The sequence below is a fragment of the Salvelinus alpinus genome, chromosome 37, assembly GCF_045679555.1.
Source record: "Salvelinus alpinus chromosome 37, SLU_Salpinus.1, whole genome shotgun sequence".
NCBI classification, from domain to species: domain Eukaryota; kingdom Metazoa; phylum Chordata; class Actinopteri; order Salmoniformes; family Salmonidae; genus Salvelinus; species Salvelinus alpinus.
Window position 1 is genome coordinate 312042 of NC_092122.1, and position 21421 is coordinate 333462.

Genomic DNA, 21421 nt, shown 5'->3' on the forward strand with positions numbered 1-21421 from the left:
CCACATTTCATGTTGATACAAGCATAATATTGTAAGATAGCAAAAATTACAAGAATTTATCTGAACTACCTCTGAATTACTTGTGTCAAGGTAAAACACTTGAGAGATTCATGATTTGTTATATATTGTCACTCATAGTATTTGGAACCTGTGATTAACCGAAAGGGATAGCTAATACATTGTCAATTATAGCAGAAACAGTAACGAACTCCACACAAGGGAATTGTTTTAACCCACTTCCATCAAATTGAACTAATTTGAACTAATCAGTCTTGTACAATCTGAAAACATACACCCACAAACCCATATCTTTGTTACCTGCAATTCTTACTGGGCTTATATCTTCTCTCGGTCAACCTCGAGTCTCGAAAAAAGCACCAGAAAAACAGCAATGATTTCTTCCTCTTTTAGTACATTGTGTGCAAGCCAGGCTGGCGGGTCTAGGGGAGAAGTTCTCTCGGTTGTCCCTCTTAAAGACTCATGCCGGCCGTTGGTTCTGGCAGGTGCCACGTCATGGCTCTTCCGGCGAGGACAGGCCTGTGAGGAGAGGAATCGACCCAGTCGAGCCCTCCACACCTTACGCCCCCGACCAGTACTACACACCAGAACTACCCAGGGGAGCTCAGAGAGAGACATGGGCCCTTATTGACTAATTTAAAAAATGCATCTTTATTTCCCTCCTTTCCTTTCCTTCCTTCCTTCCTTCCTTCATCTTTTCCTTGAAGTAATAACTGATCTTACATCATGACTAAGGCAATGACTGGATTGGTGAAAGCTAGTAACTGTATCCTAACTTGAATTTATCCCACTTAATCCAACTTGTGTTATGTCATTGATTACCTCAAAGAAGGAAGGAAGGAAGCATTTTTCAAATAGGCCAATAGATATAAACTCGACCCACACCCACGTTCTGGGGTAGCCAAATCCGAAGCGTAGGGCTCTAATTCATATACCTATTCAAATTTCAATGGAAACTTTTCTCTCCTTTATGTATATTATATGATATAGTCAATCTATGTATATGTGGTTGCTAAAGTGGGTTTGAAGACCCAGCTAAGTATTCTTCAAGGGTATAGATTATAAATAAATGGGATTGTGGTAAACCATATTTGAGAGAGTAATATGTTGTAACAAAAGTATATAGATTTGATGTACTCAAAGCGTACATTCAATGTCACTTTCTATATAATGGGTTGATGATATTTGTTTGTCAAGACAAATACAGCTAAGCACAATGCATGTGTTGCTCATAATAGCATTGCCATTTCTTTAAAAGTGTGTAATATTTTCATGACTTACCTAGCTAGTCAAGGGCATATCCTAAAATTGAAAAATGAAAGAGTGCAAATAGGTCAAAGTGTCTGTGGACACCATCTAGTCTTTCTGTAGTATATTAGTTATTTGTCTATAATTGTATTTTAGTGAGAGATCACCCTATGGGAATCAAGCATCTCATTTCTGCCAATAAGCAATTCTAATAGTTATACTTTTAGCTTGAGGCAAATTAACACTGTAATTAGAATGACTAAAACATTAAACGATAGGATTCATTTATTTTATTTTCTGTAGTATCTCACTTATTCCACCTGGTCCTCTGTATCTATTGTACAGTATATGTGTAATGTATACATACAATTCACATGGATAAACGTACATATGCATTTAAAATATATACAAATATTTAAATGTTTTTGTTTAATTTCTTCTGATTAAATGTAATTAATACTGATCCAATTTAACCCCAAATTAAACAGTCAATAGCCTACAATTAATAGTTGTATGTTTTGTTGTTTACTTGCTATTATGTTCAAATGTAAATGTTTCCTACTGAAGTGGTGCATAATGATATAGCATTTTTGTTTTGTTTTTGAGAACGCTATACTGTTGGAGTCATGATTCTGATTGTAGCTCAGCACGTTTTTACAAACATAAGATATAAACGGTCTTGGTTTTTGCTTTAAATTAGTATCCTAATGAACTTTCTACATAAATGATTTGTTTTGATGATGTAACTGTAGTCTATACCCACTAGCGGTGCGTTGGTAAAATCCAGGGGGGAAAAAGCCATATTACAACCTATGTGTTGTGATAATTGCACTGTTTGCTCTATAACCTGTTAATGGCTTGACACCGTGATATATAGGCCTAAGGCTGAGACAATAAGAAGACAGACACAGTGGCAGAATAAATTCAACAACACATTTGTTTCATTACAAAACCGGAGAGCAACATCTTTCCTGTGAAGTTCACAAAACATATTGCATGCAGCAAACTATTAAACAACTATTTATTTAGAACCACAGAGTGTTACCGCAAGTCACAAAGAAAACAGGAGCTCGATCCACTATTCCAGCACCATTTCAACTTCAACATCATCTAATCACCTTAGTCTAATACAGCGAACACTAAAAGATACCAAAAACTATTTAGTCCTATCAACGTAAGCTAAATATGATGTAGCTGTCAATGGTACTGATTTGTGTGTGTGTGTGTGTGTGTGTGTGCGTGTGTGTGTGTGTGTGTGTGCGTGTGCGTGTGCGTGTGCGTGTGCGTGTGCGTGCATGCGTGACTCACCCTACTTGCAGAGAAACACCAACGTCATCCTACTCTTTCATGCCTAAATGTTCTATAACTATGTCATACAGTACACGCTTTTAGTTTTTGTTGTTCTATACTACCTGGCTAAAATAATTGCTCGCTAGCCTAACTTCCTTTCATGGGCAACGATATGCCAGGCCAGCTAGTAAACCTTAGCATAACATTAGTTAACATTAGCATACTATTTCCATACTATTTCCTCAGGCCAGGGGCACAATGTATGAATTTATGGTTAGATTAGAATATACATTAAAATGATTGGCCAGTATGGAGAATTAGGTAAAACCACAAGTCCAAATCCCTATCTCCATTGATGGCTAATTTAGGAAAGGGATGATTTTAGCTAGCTAGCTAGCCACCGGAAGACAACAACACCACGAGATGCAACAATTCAAGTTTGGCTTGTGATGTGATTGGTCTGAAGCCAAATCCAAACTGTTTTCCCTTGACACTTTTTTTGGTGCACCAGAACCATTCACATCTGAGCTCACTCAGTTTAGCTGATTGGCTAATATTTTATACTTTTTTTTAATCAAGGGAGGCCAAATGCTCGCTGGCTTCCCTTGCATTCAATGCTATGGGCGGCAACAATGTCTTACTTTTTCTGACCAGACAGCATCAGATAGATCCGCTACACATACAGAGGGGCGCTGTTTCGATCACTCCGATGCTTTCTCCGGTGAGACATGCAGCCTCTTGCAAATTGAAGAAAATGTATGAAACAGAGAGACGAAAGATTAATTATTTAGTATGCTGTTTTCTCTTTTCTTCCCTTGTCATCCATGAATACACACCAGTCTACACCGTCTTTTCAATGAGGTGGGGCGGCTCAAAGGAGTTAAAACGCTAACAGTCATGTGCGCGCCACCGGCAACAAAAGGTCCCCTATGTTGGGTGCATACAGATAAAGGAGCCTCCTTTGTGTGCTGTGTTTCACATAACGCAGGTCGGCCATGGGATGCATGCCAGGTCTGCGTCTGTCTGTCTACCCCTCTGACTGGAGAAACAGAGAAACAGACACACAGACACAGACACAGACACAGACACACACACACACACACACACACACACACACACACACACACACACACACACACACACACACACACACACACACACACACACACACACACACACACACTTCCTGTGGCCACACATAAAACACATAAGGAACAATTTACGGATATGGATTAAGCTTTGTATTCCTGGTTTAAAATATAATGACTCTAACCCTAATTCATACTAGTAAAATATCCTCAAAAGGGTTGTATATTCAAAAATACGTCTATTTCACAGATAGTGCTTCCAAAATCAACAGTAGGCTAATGTTCTCACTACATACTTTGCTGGGATATTGCTATAAAATACTAAGTCTAAATGTCAGTGGTGATATTTGAGCTAATTGTTTTGTAATAAGTTCCTCCTAGTCTTTAATAAGCATAATAACATTCATCATGTTGTGGCAAATCCATTTTGGAGGAATGAGTTACCTCAAATTGCCCACCATTGTTTGCTGTTATTCTATAAATTGTAATAAAACAATAATCGCAGGCTCAGGAAATGAGGTTTACAGCATCAATAGTTCCGCATATACCACGGAGGGTGTGGTGGTGGTAGGTAAACGTATTAAGATGCTTATCTACACAACACATACATGTCCATGCACAGAGCCCCTCCCTCTGCTCATATGTCTCTTATACAAACAGAACACTGTAAAATGTATGTTAATTTAACTTTTGTAAATACTGCTTCAGGATTACCATGGGCCCCCTTCCCATTCCCGTATTGCAAATGTCACTAAATATGTCAATTTTTTCACACACACACAAAAAGAATACACACACAAAATAAGGGCAGAAGAGCCATGCCTGAACACACCACAGAGGGTAAAAAAAAAGAATATAAAGAGTCCCAACGAGTTCCTTGGCATGTTAGTTTTCTTCCAGGCAGTCCCTATTGACCTGTAAACCTTTGTGACTGGAACAAATGCAAATGGCGCTGACTTGCTCACACAGAAACACTAAAGGCCTATTCAAACGAGGGCCTGCCAACAATGCAGCAGCAACGCTGGTGCCCGGCCCGCAGTGCAGCTCCAGACTGGGGACTCAAAGGCCCAGTCTGTATCCCAAATGGCACCCTATTCCCTATAGTGCACTACTTTTGTCCAGGGCCCATAGTGCTCTGGTCAAAAGTAGTGCACTAAATAGGGAATATAGTGCTATTTGGGACGCACCCCTAGCCTCCCAGGAGCTGGTTCACAGTCACATGGTTCACTCCTCCAGCTCAAGCCGTCTGGCACCGAGCAGAGGGACCATCCACTTTCATTAATTCTCCTCCATGACTTTATATATACACACACCCATCTGACCAGCTAAGTCTGTCTAAGGAACTCTCTCTTAGTTAGCAAACAGAGTTTAAATTTGATATAATTCTTCTAAATGTAATTAATTTACTTCCACTGTTTTCAACTTCAAATAAATGTTCAATATAATTGTAATAAACTTGCAAACTGCTAGTTGCAAAAAACTTGCAATAAACTGAAAACTGAAAATGTATTTACTACATAAACTTGATGAAAATGTGTATAAAATACAATACAATGTTAATACAATGATGTTCATTTCCAACACATTTGTGTACATTTCCAGCAGTAGGGATTTAATGATGGACAGGGATCTGTAGTGCTGAGTCAGTCACATCTGTAGAACACCTGCAACAAACAGCCACATGACCCTGATAGAACCATCAAGGGGGGAGAGAGGAAGGAGTAGAGAAAGAAAAGGAGGGGGGGCGAGAGAGGGGAGAAAGGAGAAAAAGGATGATGAGGCGATAAGGACTGAGTCTCAGACAGAAAGAAGAGAGGGACAAGAAATAGGGGAGAGAGAGTGATAGAGCGAGAGAGCAAGATGTAGAGACTCAGTGAGCATAGCCTTGTTATTGAGAGAGGCCGCCATAGGCAGACCTGGCTCTCGAGAGAAGAAAGGCTATGCGCCCATTGCCCACAAAATGAGGTGGAAACTGAGCTGCACTTCCTTACCTCCTGCCAAAGGTATGACCATATTAAAGAGACATACAGTGCATTCGGAAAGTATTCAGACCTCTTGACTTTTTCCACATTTTGTTACTTTACAGCCTTAGTCTAAAATGTATTAAATTGTTTTTTCCCCTCGTCAATACCCCATAATGGTCTCCCAAGTGGCGCAGCGGTCTAAGGCACTGCATCTCATTGATAGAGGTGTCACTACAGACCCTGGTTTGATTCCAGGCTGTATCACAACCGGCCTTGATTGAGAGTCCCGTAGGGCGGCGCACAATTGGCCCAGCGTCGTTCGGAGGCCTAGCGTCGTAGGCCATCAATTGGCCCAGCGTCGTAGGCCATCATTGTAAATAAGAATTTGTTCTTAACTGACTTACCTAGTTACAAAAATATTAAAATAACATAAAAGAATTACAAAGCAAAAACAGGTTTGTATAATTTTTTGCAAATGAAGAAAAAAGAAACTGAAATATCACATTTATATTAAGTATTCAGACCCTTTACTCAGTACTTTGTTGAAGCACCTTTGGCATCGATTACAGCTTTGAGTCTTCTTGGGTATGACGCTACAAGCTTGGCACACCAGTATTTGGGGAGTTTCTCCCATTCCTCTCTGCAGATCCTCTCAAGCTCTGTCAGGTTGGATGGGGAGCGTTGCTGCACAGCTATTTTCAGGTCTCTCCAGAGATGTTCGATCAGGTTGAAATCCGGGCTCTGGCTGGGCCACTCAAGGACATTCAGAGACTTGTCCCGAAGACACTCCTGCGTTGTCTTGGCTGTGCTTAGGGTCGTTGTCCTGTTGGGAGGTGAACCGTCGCCTCAGTCTGAGGTCCTGAGTGCTCTGGAGCAGGTTTTCATCAAGGATCTCTCTGTACTTCGCTCCGTTCATAGTAGTCTCCCAGTCCCTGCTGCTGAAAAACATCTCCACAGCATGATGCTGCCACCACCATGCTTCACCGTGGGGATGGTGCCAGGTTTCCTCCAGATGTGACGCTTGGCATTCAGGCCAAAGAGTTTAATCTTGATTTCATCAGACCAGATAATCTTGTTTCTCATAATCTGAGAGTCTTTAGGTGCCTTTTGGCAAACTCCAAGCAGGCTGTCATGTGCCTTTCACTGAGGAGTGGCTTCTGTCTGGCCACTCTACCATAAAGGCCTAATTGGTAGAGTGCTGCAGAGATGATTGTCCTTCTGGAAGGTTCTCCCATCTCCACAGAGGAACTCTAGAGCGCTGTCAGAATGACCATCGGGTTCTTGGTCACCTTCCTGACCAATGCCCTTCTCCCCCCGATTGCTCAGTTTGGCCGGGCGGCCAGCTCTAGGAAGTCTTGGTGGTTTCAAACTTCTTCCATTTAAGAATGATAGAGACCACTGTGTTCTTGGGGTTCTTCAATGCTGCAGAAATGTTTTGGTACCCTTCCCCAGATTTGTACCTCGACACAATCTTGTCTCGGAGCTCTACGAACAATTCCTTCGACCTCGTGGCTTGATTTTTGCTCTGACATGCTGTCAACACTGTCAACTGTGGGACCTTATATAGACAGGTGTGTGCCTTTCCAAATCATGTCCAATCAATTGAATTTACCACAGATGGACTCCAATCTAGTTGTTGAAACATCTCAAGGATGATCAATGGAAACAGGATGCACCTGAGCTCAATTTTGAATCTCATAGCAAAGGGTCTGAATACTTATTCTGTAAATAAGGTATTTATGTATTTTATTTTTCTAAAAACCTGTTTTTGCTATGTCCTTATGGGGTAATGTGTGTAGATTGCTGAGGGGGGGAAAGTATTTAATCCATTTTAGAATAAGGCTGTCACTGTATTTCTCACAGATCACACAGACCCAAAAATAATTTGAAAACAAATCAAACATTGATAAACTCCCATATGTGTTTAGCGAAATAACACAATGTGAAATCACAGCAGAAAGATTTGTGACCCGTTGCCATGAAAACAGGGCAACCGGTGGAACACAAACAACATTGTAAATACATCCCATTTTTATCTGTTTACTTATCTTCCCCTACTTTTCATGCTACAACTATTAACATATTGTTAAAAACACTGTACAAAGCTGATAATATAACATTTGAAACTTCTTTATCCTTTTGAAACCTTAATGAGTGCAAATTTTACTGTACATTGTTTTGTTTCTTCTCACTTTTGTTTATTGTTTATTTGACTTGCTTTGGCAATGTAAACATATGTTTCCCATACCAATAAAGCCCCATTGAATTGAATTGAATTGAGAGAGAGAGAGAGAGAGAGAGAGAGAGAGAGAGAGAGAGAGAGAGAGAGAGAGAGAGAGAGAGAGAGAGAGAGAGAGAGAGAGAGAGAGAGAGAGAAAGAGAGAGAGAGAGAGAGAGAGAGAGCGATATGATGGGAACTCATGGGGACTCAAAAGCCAAAAAAAAAATATGCCATGACTGACTTTCGTCTGTCCTTCAAGAGGAGCATGCTCACTTTCATTTATAAAGGTTATAATATACTGACTTGTCCTTGATGTCATTCAACTGGGTCCAACCGAAACCCCATTTTGTTCCCTCTAATATAATTCCAGTGTGCAGCTCATAACTGAAATCCCTTAAGCTTTGGTTCCCAAGTACAAAATGCCAATGATACATTCAGAGAAAGTCAAAAACCACTCTTGGCACAACTGTGGGAAGCATTGGCGTCAACATGGGCCAGCTTTCCCGTGGAACGCTTTCGGCACCTTGTAGAGTCCATGCCCCGACGAAATGAGGCTGTTCTGAGGGCAAAAGGGGGTGCAACTCAATATTAGGCAGTTGTTCCTAATGTTTTGTACACTCTGTAGTAGTAAAGGGGGGGGAAAGTGAAATGCTGAAGCTGAAGTTGATGTTGAAGCTATAAAGTTGCTTCAGTACCGGGGAATGGACAGTCTTGTCCATTGAAGGTTGAAGGTGGCCAACCTTCAATGCATACATGGTGGTATATTGGTATACCTGCAAAGCACTGGAGTGGGTATGTCTTCCTTGTGGTCTGGTCTGTCTCCATAAAAGGCCTATGTTGTGCTGAGAAATACCATGTACAGGGAAAATATCAAAACATCTAAACCCTACTGCAATTGACTATACAAATTTCTACCACTGTATCACTCATCTCCACTGTTTCCAAAGCTGAGCCACCTCTGGCTTGGAGAGAAAAACGAAAAATGTCAGAGTATTTAATGTACGCCTCCATGTACTATAGTGTTATCACATGCCAGATTTTCATCCATGTCAGATTCCTTATTTTACAGGTCTTTGTATATGCACAAAGACATTCTCTAAACATTGACCACACAGTCTAGATATCACAAACATGTATAAAGTCATGCAGAGAGCGTGTTGTTTTTTCCAGAGTGTGTAACTACGGGTCAAAGTTCTCTCTGGAATTTAGAACCAAACCGGAAGAACCTGTGGAGCTCCCCACAGAGATTTGTTTAATTTGCTTACAGGATTCATGAACTCTGCTTTTAACTCAGGAACTCAACTCTGCTCTCACTCACTACGTCCTATCCTATAAAAAAAAAATATTGGCACGAATAGGGTGAGAAAAACTTAGCAAACTCAGCCAAAATAGACAATAAAGCAGTATAGGGGAGAGGAGAAAAACATGGCAGATTGCAAGAGGGTTGATTCAGTGCAAGGCAGCAAGGGCTTTGGGTTTTTCTTCTTTTTCTTCCTCCTCTCTCTCCCAAATGATTCACAGTGGAAAGAAAAGCCCTTTTCCCTGTCCTCACATGAACTTGAACATGAGCTTCCTGTTATAGGCTAGGAGGAGGAAACACCCAGAGCAGAGAGAGAGCAGAGAGAGGCAGAGAGCAGGGTCATATTCACTAGCCACCAAACAGAAGAAAACTGACTCAAAATGAAACGCTTGTTTTTGTTTTCTGTTGCAAAACCTTTCGCTACGGTGTCCACTATAAATACGACCCAAAGCTGAACAGAGCGGAGAGAGAGCAGAGAGCTCAGTCACACTGGTTGACAGAGGCAGGCCTTCTGTGTCTCGCCCCCTCCCTGGAAGAAAACTAACATGCCAAGGATCTCTTTCTCTCTCCCTACCCTCTCTCGCTACTTCCTGAACTCTTCACCGAACGCCTGAGAAATTAGGTCAAAGCTGGAATCCGTTTGCGATATTACAACAACAAAGAAGTCACTGCATTGCACGTGCGATAAAAGAGAATTGCACGCTGCTCTATGTTTGCTACATACTTCAGTCTGAGACTGCCATCGTTGAAGTTGTTTGTTATGACGTCAAAATGAGGGGTGCTGCTTTACCCACAGGTGTTCTGGTTCTGGCCCAACCCATCGGTTCCTGGAACCAATCAGAATAGTTAGAATGTGTTTGATATTCTACAAAACGCTCCAGACTCATTGCGGAGAAGAAACTAATGTGAGTGGCGTGGCGTTGGGGTAGCCAGGCAACCACAGCTTGGCAACTAAAATAATAACAACTGTGGGGTCGGCCAGTGGCGCTGTTTCCCCTTACTGTAGATTCCATCTTTAAGTGTTCCATGCAAAGACATTATAGACAGTATGCACACATACTGTAGAGTAGAAGCATGTGTAAAATGACGTCACGGTGCTTGCTTTGCGAGTACCACTTCCTACCAATTCGGCCCATACCTGGTGCGAACTCGGGACCTCTGCCTTGCTAGCACATGTGACCACCCTACTGAAGTGTCTTACCAGTCGGCACCACGCGAAAAGCTAGCTACTCTCTGGCACAAGTGGGGACACTTCAGGCTGAGGAGTAAGTTTCACACATCCCCATGTGCTACACATGCACACACACAAGCATGCACACGCACATGTACACACACATGCGCACACACACACACACACTGCAGCTAACTACAAATACAAGCCGTGTCACAGGGAAATCGTATTACCAGGGGAACAGTGAAATATAATCTCCATAGACTACACTAGCTATATTATATATTTTACCGCGTCTGGGCGTAAAATGGCGCCAGAACAAATGGCAGCAGTTTTACGGGCGCCCAACCAATTGTGCTATTATGTGTTTTTTTCGCGTTATTTGTAACTTATTTTGCACATAATGTTTCTGCAACCGTATCTTACGGCAAAAAATTGCTTCTGGATATCAGGACAGCGATCACTCACCTCGGATTAGACAAAGGTTTGTTCTTCAACAAGCAGGACACATGGGACATTCTCCGAACACCCGACAAGGTCAACATCCCAGTTATTTGCAAGAGGAAGAGACGCAGGTACAGAGGACACAGAGCGGGATGCATCGTAAGGATTTGCAGAAGGCGAGTGGGAAAGCTGCCGTTACCGTCAATATTACTCGTCAACGTGCAATCATTTGGACAATAAATTACACGAGGTACGATCACGAATATCCTACCAACAGGACATCAAAAACTGTAATATCTTATGTTTCATGGAATTGTGGCTGAATGATGACATGGATATTCAGCTAGCGGGATATACGCTGCACCGGCAAGATAGAACAGCACACTCCGAGACGAGGGGGGGCGGTCTGTGCATATTTGTAAACAAGAGCTGGTGCACGAAATCTAAGGAAGTCTCTAGATTTTGCTCGCCTGAAGTAGAGTATCTTGTGATAAAATGCAGACCACACTATTTGCCTAGAGAGTTTTCAGCTATACTTTTCGTGGCTGTTTATTTAACACCACAGACAGATGCTGGCACTAAGACTGCACTCAGTCAGCTGTATAAGGAAATAAGCAAACAGGAAACCGCTCACCCAGAGGCAACGCTCCTAGTGGCCGGAGACTTTAAGGCAGGGAAACTTAAATCAGTTCTACCTCATTTCTATCAACATGTTAAATGTGCAACCAGAGGGAAAACAATTCTAGATCACCTGTACTCTACACACAGAGACGTGTACAAAGCTCTCCCTTGCCCTCCATTTGGTAAATTCAACCAAAATTCTATCCTCCTGATTCCTGCTTACAAGCAAAAATTAAAGCAGGAAGCACCAGTGACTTGGTCTATAAAAAAGTGGTCAGGTGAAGCAGATGCTAAACTACAGGACTGTTTTGCTATCACAGACTGGAACATGTTCCGAGATTCTTCGGATGGCATTGAGGAGTACACCATATCAGTCACTGGCTTTATCAATAAGTGCATCGAGGACGTCGTCCCCACAGTGACTGTTCGTACATACCCCAACCAAAAGCCATGGATTACAGGCAACATTCGCACTGAGCTAAAGGGTAGAGCTGCCGCTTTCTAGGTGCGGGACTCTAACCTGGAAGCTTATAAGAAATCCTGCTATGCCCTCCGATGAACCATCAAACAGGCAAAGAGTCAATACAGGGCTAAGATTGAATCGTACTACACCGGCTCCAACGCTCGTCTTGTGTGTCAGGGCTTGCAAACTATTACAGACTACAAAGGGAAGCACAGCCGCGAGCTGCCCAGTGACACGAGCCTACCATACGACCTAAATCACTTCTGTGCTCGTTTCGAGGTAAGCAACACTGAGGCATGCATGAGAGAATCAGCTGTTCCGGATGACTGTGTGATCACGCTCTCCGTAGCCAACGTGAGTAAGACCTTTAAACAGGTCAACATTTACAAGGCTGCGGGGCCAGACAGATTACCAGGACGTGTGCTCCAGGCATGTGCTGACCAACTGGCAGGTGTCTTCATTGACATTTTCAACATGTCCCTGATTGAATCTGTAATACCAACAATATCAAGCAGACCACCATAGTCCCTGTGCCCAAGAACACGAAGGCAACCTGCCTAAATGACTACAGACCCGTAGCACTCACATCTGTAGCCATGAAGTGCTTTGAAAGGCTGGTAATGGCTCATATCAACACCATTATCCCAGAAACCCTAGACCCACTCCAATTTGCATACTGCCCAAACAGATCCAAAGATGATGGAATCTCTATTGCACTCCACACTGCCCTTTCCCACCCGGACAAAAGGAACACCTACGTGAGAATGCTATTCATTGACTACAGCTCAGCGTTCAACACTATAGTACCCTCAAAGCTCATCACTAAGCTAAGGATCCTGGGACTAAACACCTCCCTCTGCAACTGGATCCTGCTCTTCCTGACGGGCCGCCCCCATGTGGTGAGGGTAGGTTGCAACACATCTGCCACACTCATCCTCAACACTGGAGCCCCTCAGGGGTGCGTGCTCAGTCCCCCCCTTTACTTCCTGTTCAACCACGACTGCATGGCCAGGCACGACTCCAACACCATCATTAAGTTCGCAGACGACACAACAGTGTAGGCCTGATCACCGACAACGACGAGACAGCCTATAGGGAGCAGGTCAGATTAAGGAGATGATTGTGAACTACAGGAAAAGGAGGATCGAGCACGCTCCCATTCTCATCGACAGGGCTGTAGTGGAGCAGGTTGAGAGCTTCAAGTTCCTTGGTGTCCACATCACCAACAAACTAGAATGGTCCAAACACACCAAGACAGTCGTGAAGAGGGCCCGACAAAGCCTATTCCCCCTCAGGAAACTAAAAAGATTTGGCATGGGTCCTCAGATCCTCAAAAGGTTATACAGCTGCAACATCGAGAGCATCTTGACTGGTTGCATTACTGCCTTGAACGGCAATTGCTCGGCCTCCGACCGCAAGGCACTACAGATGGTTGTGCGTACGGCCCAGTACATCACTGGGGCTAAGCTGCCTGCCATCCAGGACCTCTACACCAGGCGGTGTCAGAGGAAGGCCCTAAAAATTGTCAAAGACCCCAGCCACCCCAGTCATAGACAGTTCTCTCTACTACCGCATGGCAAGCGGTACGGAGTGCCAAGTCTTGGACAAAAAGGATTCTCAAAAGTTTTTACCCCCAAGCCACAAGACTCCTGAACAAGAAATCAAATGGATACCCAGACTATTTTCATTGTGTGCCCCCCCAACCACTCTTTTACGCTGCTGCTACTCTCTGTTTATCATATACAGTGGGGCAAAAAAGTATTTAGTCAGCCACCAATTGTGCAAGTTCTCCCACTTAAAAAGATGAGAGAGGCCTGTAATTTTCATCATAGGTACACTTCAACTATGACAGACAAAATGAGAAAAAAAATCCAGAAATTCACATTGTAGGATTTTTTATGAATTTATTTGCAAATTATGGTGGAAAATAAGTATTTGGTCAATAACAAAAGTTTATCTCAATACTTTGTTATATACCCTTTGTTGGCAATGACAGAGGTCAAATGTTTTCTGTAAGTCTTCACAAGGTTTTCACACACTGTTGCTGGTATTTGGCCCATTCCTCCATGCAGATCTCCTCTAGAGCAGTGATGTTTTGGGGCTGTTGCTGGGCAACACGGACTTTCAACTCCCTCCAAAGATTTTCTATGGGGTTGAGATCTGGAGACTGGCTAGGCCACTCCAGGACCTTGAAATGCTTCTTACGAAGCCACTCCTTCGTTGCCCGGGCGGTGTGTTTGGGATCATTGTCATGCTGAAAGACCCAGCCACGTTTCATCTTCAATACCCTTGCTGATGGAAGGAGGTTTTCACTCAAAATTTCACGATACATGGCCCCATTCATTCTTTCCTTTACACGGATCAGTCGTCCTGGTCCCTTTGCAGAAAAACAGCCCCAAAGCATGATGTTTCCACCCCCATGCTTCACAGTAGGTATGGTGTTCTTTGGATGCAACTCAGCATTCTTTGTCCTCCAAACACGACGAGTTGAGTTTTTACCAAAAAGTTCTATTTTGGTTTCATCTGACCATATGACATTCTCCCAATCTTTTTCTGGATCATCCAAATGCTCTCTAGCAAACTTCAGACGGGCCTGGACATGTACTGGCTTAAGCAGGGGGACACATCTGGCACTGCAAGATTTGAGTCCCTGGCGGCGTAGTGTGTTACTGATGGTAGGCTTTGTTACTTTGGTCCCAGCTCTCTGCAGGTCATTCACTAGGTCCCCCCGTGTGATTCTGGGATTTTTGCTCACCGTTCTTGTGATCATTTTGACCCCACGGGGTGAGATCTTGCGTGGAGCCCCAGATCGAGGGAGATTATCAGTGGTCTTGTATGTCTTCCATTTCCTAATAATTGCTCCCACAGTTGATTTCTTCAAACCAAGCTGCTTACCTATTGCAGATTCAGTCTTCCCAGCCTGGTGCAGGTCTACAATTTTGTTTCTGGTGTCCTTTGACAGCTCTTTGGTCTTGGCCATAGTGGAGTTTGGAGTGTGACTGTTTGAGGTTGTGGACAGGTGTCTTTTATACTGATAACAAGTTCAAACAGGTGCCATTAATACAGGTAACGAGTGGAGGACAGAGGAGCCTCTTAAAGAAGAAGTTACAGGTCTGTGAGAGCCAGAAATCTTGCTTGTTTGTAGGTGACCAAATACTTATTTTCCACCATAATTTGCAAATAAATTCATAAAAAATTCTACAATGTGATTTTCTGGATTTTCTTTTCTCATTTTGTCTGTCATAGTTGAAGTGTACCTATGATGAAATTTACAGGCCTCTCTCATCTTTTTAAGTGGGAGAACTTGCACAATTGGTGGCTGACTAAATACTTCTTTGCCCCACTGTATGCATAGTCACTTTAACTATACATTCATGTACATACTACCTCAATTGGCCCGACCAACCAGTGCCCCCGCTCATTGGCTAACCGGGCTATCTGCATTGTGTCCCGCCACCCACCACCCCCTCTTTTACGCTACTGCTACTCTCTGTTTATCATATATGCATAGTCACTTTAACCATATCTACATGTACATACTATCTCAATCAGCCCGACTAACCAGTGCCTGTATATAGCCTCGCTACTGTATATAGCCTTGCTACTGTATTTTTCACTGTCTTTTTTACTGTTGTTTTTATTTCTTTACTTACCAATTGTTCACTTAATACCTTTTTTGCACTGTTGGTCAGAGCCTGTAAGTAAGCAGTTTACTGTAAGGTCTACACCTGTTGTATTCGGCGCATGTGACAAATACATTTTGATTTGATTATCCCTACTTTAGCTTCACACTGCTACAGAGGGCTTTGTAACATTTAAAACTCCTGTCACAAGTCGAAACTAACTACTTCTGCACTTTTTTTGTTATTCTGTTCTAGAGTAAACTGAGGGTAAATCATGCCACTGACAAAGTCATGCCAATCACAAGTCCACAGGCTCTCTCTCTTTCTTTACTGCTTAGGATCTGAGAAACCAGCCCTTGTCCATTGTCTCCAGCCACCTGTGTTTGCCTCGTTGCCTCGTTTTCCCCAGAGCACAATGGCTTTCCTGTTTATAGCCACAAGTGTGTTTTATAAACGTACAATATACTGGTTATTAATATATCACATTAAAGATGCCTATCACCCTGAGCCATCAGGGGCCACAGGGTCATGATGATCTGTTACATACTTGGCCCCTGTCTGCCCCTCTTTCCAGAGAGCAGCAAGGAGAGGAGAGAATGTGGCCGGCGACAAATTCCAAGTTTCTGTCATCCGTTGCTGCGGCTCCCAGAATTTTGGGAAACATCGCTTCAGTGCGATTGACAGGCTGGGTTCGGCATCACCAGAGTACCAGAGCACTAGGCCAGGCAACAAAATAAGCTTCCAGTGGCAGACGCAGCACTAAAATAGCCAGATGTGCAGAAAGAAAACCTACGACTGTCTTATTAGGCCCAACCGGCCCGGCCCAGGCCATGACACTTATAATGACACTTTGATTGTGTAAAATAAAAAAAAGCTTGCCAACCGAATGACAGGAGGAGCAAATTGAATGTTATCTTTGGCAGAAGCAGGAGAGCAGTGAGAGACAACTATTAAACAAATGGAAATAAAGTCTCAGGGCGACCGATTGATTTCCCAAGAGTTGTCAGAGAGTAAAACTCTCCCTTAATACTGTCAATTAGAAAATGTTTGATTTGAAGCTGTTAATGTAAATTAAGATGGGGCATAGTTCTAAATATTGATAATTCTTTAAAGAATATATATACAGTATATATAAATATATACATAAATACATCATCTCTCTCTCAGTTGAATTGTGCAGGTGACAGCTTTGGCTGTGAGAGTAAACCTGTCATGTAGGGCCTACGCTGAGTACCGACCCCAGTGCTGTGACTGACAAGGTTCAAGGCTCAAGGCTCAAATGAAGAAGTAATCGACATTTTCTGCCACGTTTACAGGAGATATTTCGGATCAATGTCTCTAAACATAGGCCTTTTCAGATAGATGAAGAATGGTCAGGGCATATAGACAGAGTATGTGATCTTTTTCACATGAACAAGTTTTCCCACTGCCTATTTGATTTAGAAATGATAAGCTCATTCATTCTCTATAGAACTAATAACCATTACTTGACAATCATTATAAATAAGAAATACAAGTTTCACTCAATGTTTTTCATTTGTAATGCAGATCTAAAATGTAATGCATTATGCACTGAATCATATTACAATATGTTTCACACAGCAACTACAGTACATTTAAATCATATTTTGGAAGGTTTCTCATTACGATTTAACTGTTATTGTGTCACTGAATAGTTACATAATAAAAAAATAAAACCTACCTGTTATAACAACATCTATAATATGCATTCTTCAATTCTTTTACTTTCTGTTGATCTGAAATGTCCACTTCTTCAGTGTCCGAGGTGGAGCAGCCAGCACTGAAACACAGAAATCACAGCACATTTTAGCACTTTAACAGGAACACCCTTGTATCTTTGCATCTGAAAATGACAAATGATCACCAGCAAAAAAAGGCAAATAGTAAAAATATTCTGAGGGTGACTTACAGCTAAATCATTTTAGGCTATAGTAGGCCATTTTCTTCCACATACACACAGGAAGCATTGCTGAGATTATTATCAACATCATACCAAAACTCCAACTCATTTCAACTCCTCAAAGAAGGCAATTGTCTCCCAACTTTCAATAGTTCCCTTTTTCATAAAAGAAAAGGTTTAGACCTATAGAGGCTTGATGCCCAAATATCACTTTTCAATGACAGTATAATAGGCTATAATCCATTTTAAAACATATTTGAGGGAAAACCACATGGAAACAAAACGACACAATCAAATCATACCCCAGAGTCGGATAATTTACGAGTAAACAGCTCAAATTGGCGAAATAACATTTGTTTTATTAAATGCACATTTGTTCAAATTACACAAATGCACATTTTAAAATGATGTGTCGTCTTTATGGTGGATTAGTAGAGATGGTAAGGCTATAAGCATTGTATTTCAGCTCTCTGTTAAGAACAACAAAGAGAAAAGGTATCATATAAACCATGCACTAAAACTGACATCTTTCTTTATTTAACTGCAATTGTGAATTTAAGGCTATAGCCTATCATCCTCCTTTAATCAAAATAGAAATACATTATACATTGATCTTGGTTTGTTTTGTTTTATGTCATTGTAATGATCAACATAAACAATTTGGGGGCGATTTAAGTTTGCGGTTGAAATAACTACCCGCGAAAACTTAATTCATTCTTGCCTACGACTGTAGAACATCTCAGTCTCTGAATCGTGTCATCCACCCCACTGAAAATACATGCTATCCACCGGCAAGATAACACACGATTTGGAACGGCTATTCCCTACAATAAATGCGGTTTATTTAGTATTTTTATGGAGCACATTAACTTACGTTTAATTTATTGTCTTCAAAACATCTGTATTTTCCTAATTTCTCCTCGTAGTTTGTCATTGAATCACAGAAAATGAGTATTGCTTATGGGAAAAAGAAGACTAACCTCGATTACACATGGACGCCAATTTCAAAATGAAGTTCAAGTTCAAGTCCCGAGCAGTCACGCTGTGTTTGTCTGTCTCCCCCTGTAACTATCGTGTCCTCGCTGCACCGCGGCAACAATGATGCGAGTGTGAGAAAAGACGACTAGGCTACGTAGTGATCCGCGCTCTTGAGGCGATACATTGTAACAGTGTAGCAAAGTAGGCCTATATAAACTTCGGCAAAGAAGCATCCATAGCAAAAGGAGCTGTGTTACGTTCCCCGGCTCTTTTAGAAATATTCATAAAGAATAGGCTACCAGCATTTCCTCGCTCGCCACATCCGCGGCGGGGCCGGACTATCAGTAGAGCAGACAGACTCACTGTGTTCCCTCTGCTATAGCTCAAATAGATTTGAGAAGTTCAGCTAAGGTGAAATGTGATTCGCTGCACTATCTCAGCTATGAAACACACTGTACCTAGCATAGGCCTACTACAATTACATATTTACAAAAGATAAGAGATAGTCGTTAGTGTGGAGCATTAGCCTACTGCGAACAAACAACAATGCACACGCATCCGAATTAATATTGCTATGAAAAACTCGAGGCACCACGTTTAGGCTACTCCTGTTAATGTATTTATTACACTCGTTTTTATTACACGTGTAGTTGTTCCATAAGAAAACATGGAAAACATTGCCTTTCAATAACGCAATCAGAATTCGTTCGGCCTATCCAAGTGTTAAATTGAGTCCTGAACTGTCAATGTATACTTAAGAGAATAGACTTGAGACTCGTGTTCTTATAGGCTAGCCTTGCCTACTGTCAGCATATTTGGTCCTTTTACCGAGGCAGTTTCAATTCAATGCAAATGAGAGGCATAGGTCTAGGTCTAAAACACATTCTGTCAATGTAGGCCATCATAACAATTTCATAATAATTTCCAGGCATGTAGGCCTAGCCTATTCTCCCGAAATTGCTTAGCCAAATAGGCACCCAAAAAACGAGTAGGCTATAGGCCTAGGCCCAATGCACCTGTTTAGCCTACCTGTGTCAACTGGAATAAAGTTATTTTTCTTCCTCCATGCATTCAGTGTCAGGTGATATCATGCCTGGATTTGATTTGGCTATATTATTCCATGTCAACAGATATGATTTAGCTATTGTATTCTGTTATACTGTATGTTTATAGGAATTATAGATAAGTGGTAGCTAATTTGTGGTATACTAAAGGTATTGTAAAGGATCATGGTGCAAGACTAGAAGACACTTTTCCCCATAATTAGCCTATGGCTATAACACACTCGGGTGACTTTACAGGCTATAGGCTACAGTGCTCCCGTTATTTAATTTGGATAACAGGGCTCCCATAGGCCCGCAGTTCAGGAAAAAAGTTTATATAAATGTATTTGGTTTTAGAATGCTAAAAATATATGATAGGGCCTACTTATGTATTCATACTTATTAGCATTCATACTTATTCCAAATTCTATGGAAGCCAGTTCCAGCCACTCCCTCAAAAAATCTGACTACAATTTATGAGACAGTGGGTGATTATTATGAGATTCACTGCCTTCATAAAGTATCCATACCCCTTGACTTATTCCGCATTTTGTTGTGGTACAACCTGAATTCAAAATGGATTAAAACTATTTTTTTCTCACCCATCTACACAAAGTGCCCCATAATGACGAAGTGAAAACATGTTTTTAGATTTTTTTGCAAATTTATTGAAATTGAAATACAAAAATATCTAATTTACATAAGTATTCACACCCCTGAGTCAATACTTTGCAAAAGCACCGTTGGCAGCGATTACAGCTAAGTCTTTCTAAGTAAGTCTCTAAGAGCTTTCCACACCTGGATTGTGCAACATTTTCCCATTATCCTTTTGAAAATTCTTCAAGGTCTGTAAAATTGGTTGTTGATCATTGCTATACAACCACTTTCAGGTCTTGCCATATATTTTCAAGTAGATGTACATTCTCTCAACCAGCTTCACCTGGAATGCTTTTCCAACAGTCTTGAAGGAGTTCCCACATATGCTGAGCAGTTGTTGGCTGCTTTTCCTTTACTCTGCGGTCCAACTCATCCCAAACTGTCACACCCTGATCTGTTTCACCTGTCTTTGTGCTTGTCTCCACCCCCCACCAGGTGTCTCCCATCTCCCCTCATTATCCCCTGTGTATTTATACCTGTGTTCTCTATCTGTTGCCAGTTCGTTTTGTTCGCCAAGCCTACCAGCGTTTTTCCCCATGCTCCTGTCTTTTCTATATTTCCTGTTTTCTAGTTTTCCCAGTTTTGACCATTCTGCCTGCCTGCCATCCTGTACCTTGCCCCACCACACTGGATTATTGACCTCTGCCTGCCCTTGACCTGTCGTTTTGCCTGCCCCTGTTCTAGTATTAAACTTTTGTTACTTTGACACAGTCTGCATCTGGGTCTTCCCTAAAACGTGATAGTACGAACTGGCCCTGACAGACCCAGCAGACTTAGACCAGCTCCACAATACTGTCTCCCTGCAAGGAGCCACCATTGGACGACATAAGGTGTTACTGCAATGTCTTATGGAGGGATTCCATACCCTGGCAGAACGCAATGACCAGGATTTCAAGACTTGCTGGAGCGCTACGCTGGAGATTCCGGAACCTGCCGGGCTTTTCTCTCCCAGTGCTCCCTCATTTTCGAGTTGCAGCCTTCTTCATTCCCCTCGGACCGCTCGAGGATAGTGTACATCATAACGCTGATGTCCGGGAGGGCACTCGCCTAGGCTACGGCGGTTTGGGAGCAACAGTCCGCCATCTGTCTCAGTCTAGAGGAGTTCATGGCGGAAGTTCGGAAGGTGTTTGATTCTCCGTTGTCCGGGAGAAAGGCTGCTCATAAGTTGCTCCAGCTACATCAAAACTCCCATAGTGTGGCAGACTACGCAGTGGATTTTTGCATGTTGGCGGTTGAGAGTGCCTAGAACCCGGAAGCATTGTTCGACATGTTCCTTATAATCCACAGATTATTGGAGGTGGTCAAAGATGAGCTTAAAGCCCGGGAGCGGCCCATGGACCTTGACTCCGTCATAGCCTTGACCATCCGGAT

At 42.2% G+C, this 21421-nt stretch overlaps 1 long non-coding RNA gene across 2 annotated transcripts in view; it reads right to left on the bottom strand.

Moving 5' to 3' along the window:
• The window catches only part of LOC139565775 (uncharacterized), a 45075-nt gene extending 26143 nt beyond the window's left edge, over positions 1-18932 (bottom strand). The window contains exons 1-2 of one of the 2 annotated variants that reach the window (XR_011672975.1): positions 18247-18932; positions 17154-17252 (exon numbers count right to left, since the gene is read on the bottom strand). This is a non-coding gene — a long non-coding RNA (uncharacterized lncRNA). The remainder of the gene's footprint in view (positions 1-17153; positions 17253-18246) is intronic. The other variant, XR_011672974.1, reaches the window with a different exon arrangement.
• Between the last annotated feature and the right edge of the window lie 2489 nt (positions 18933-21421).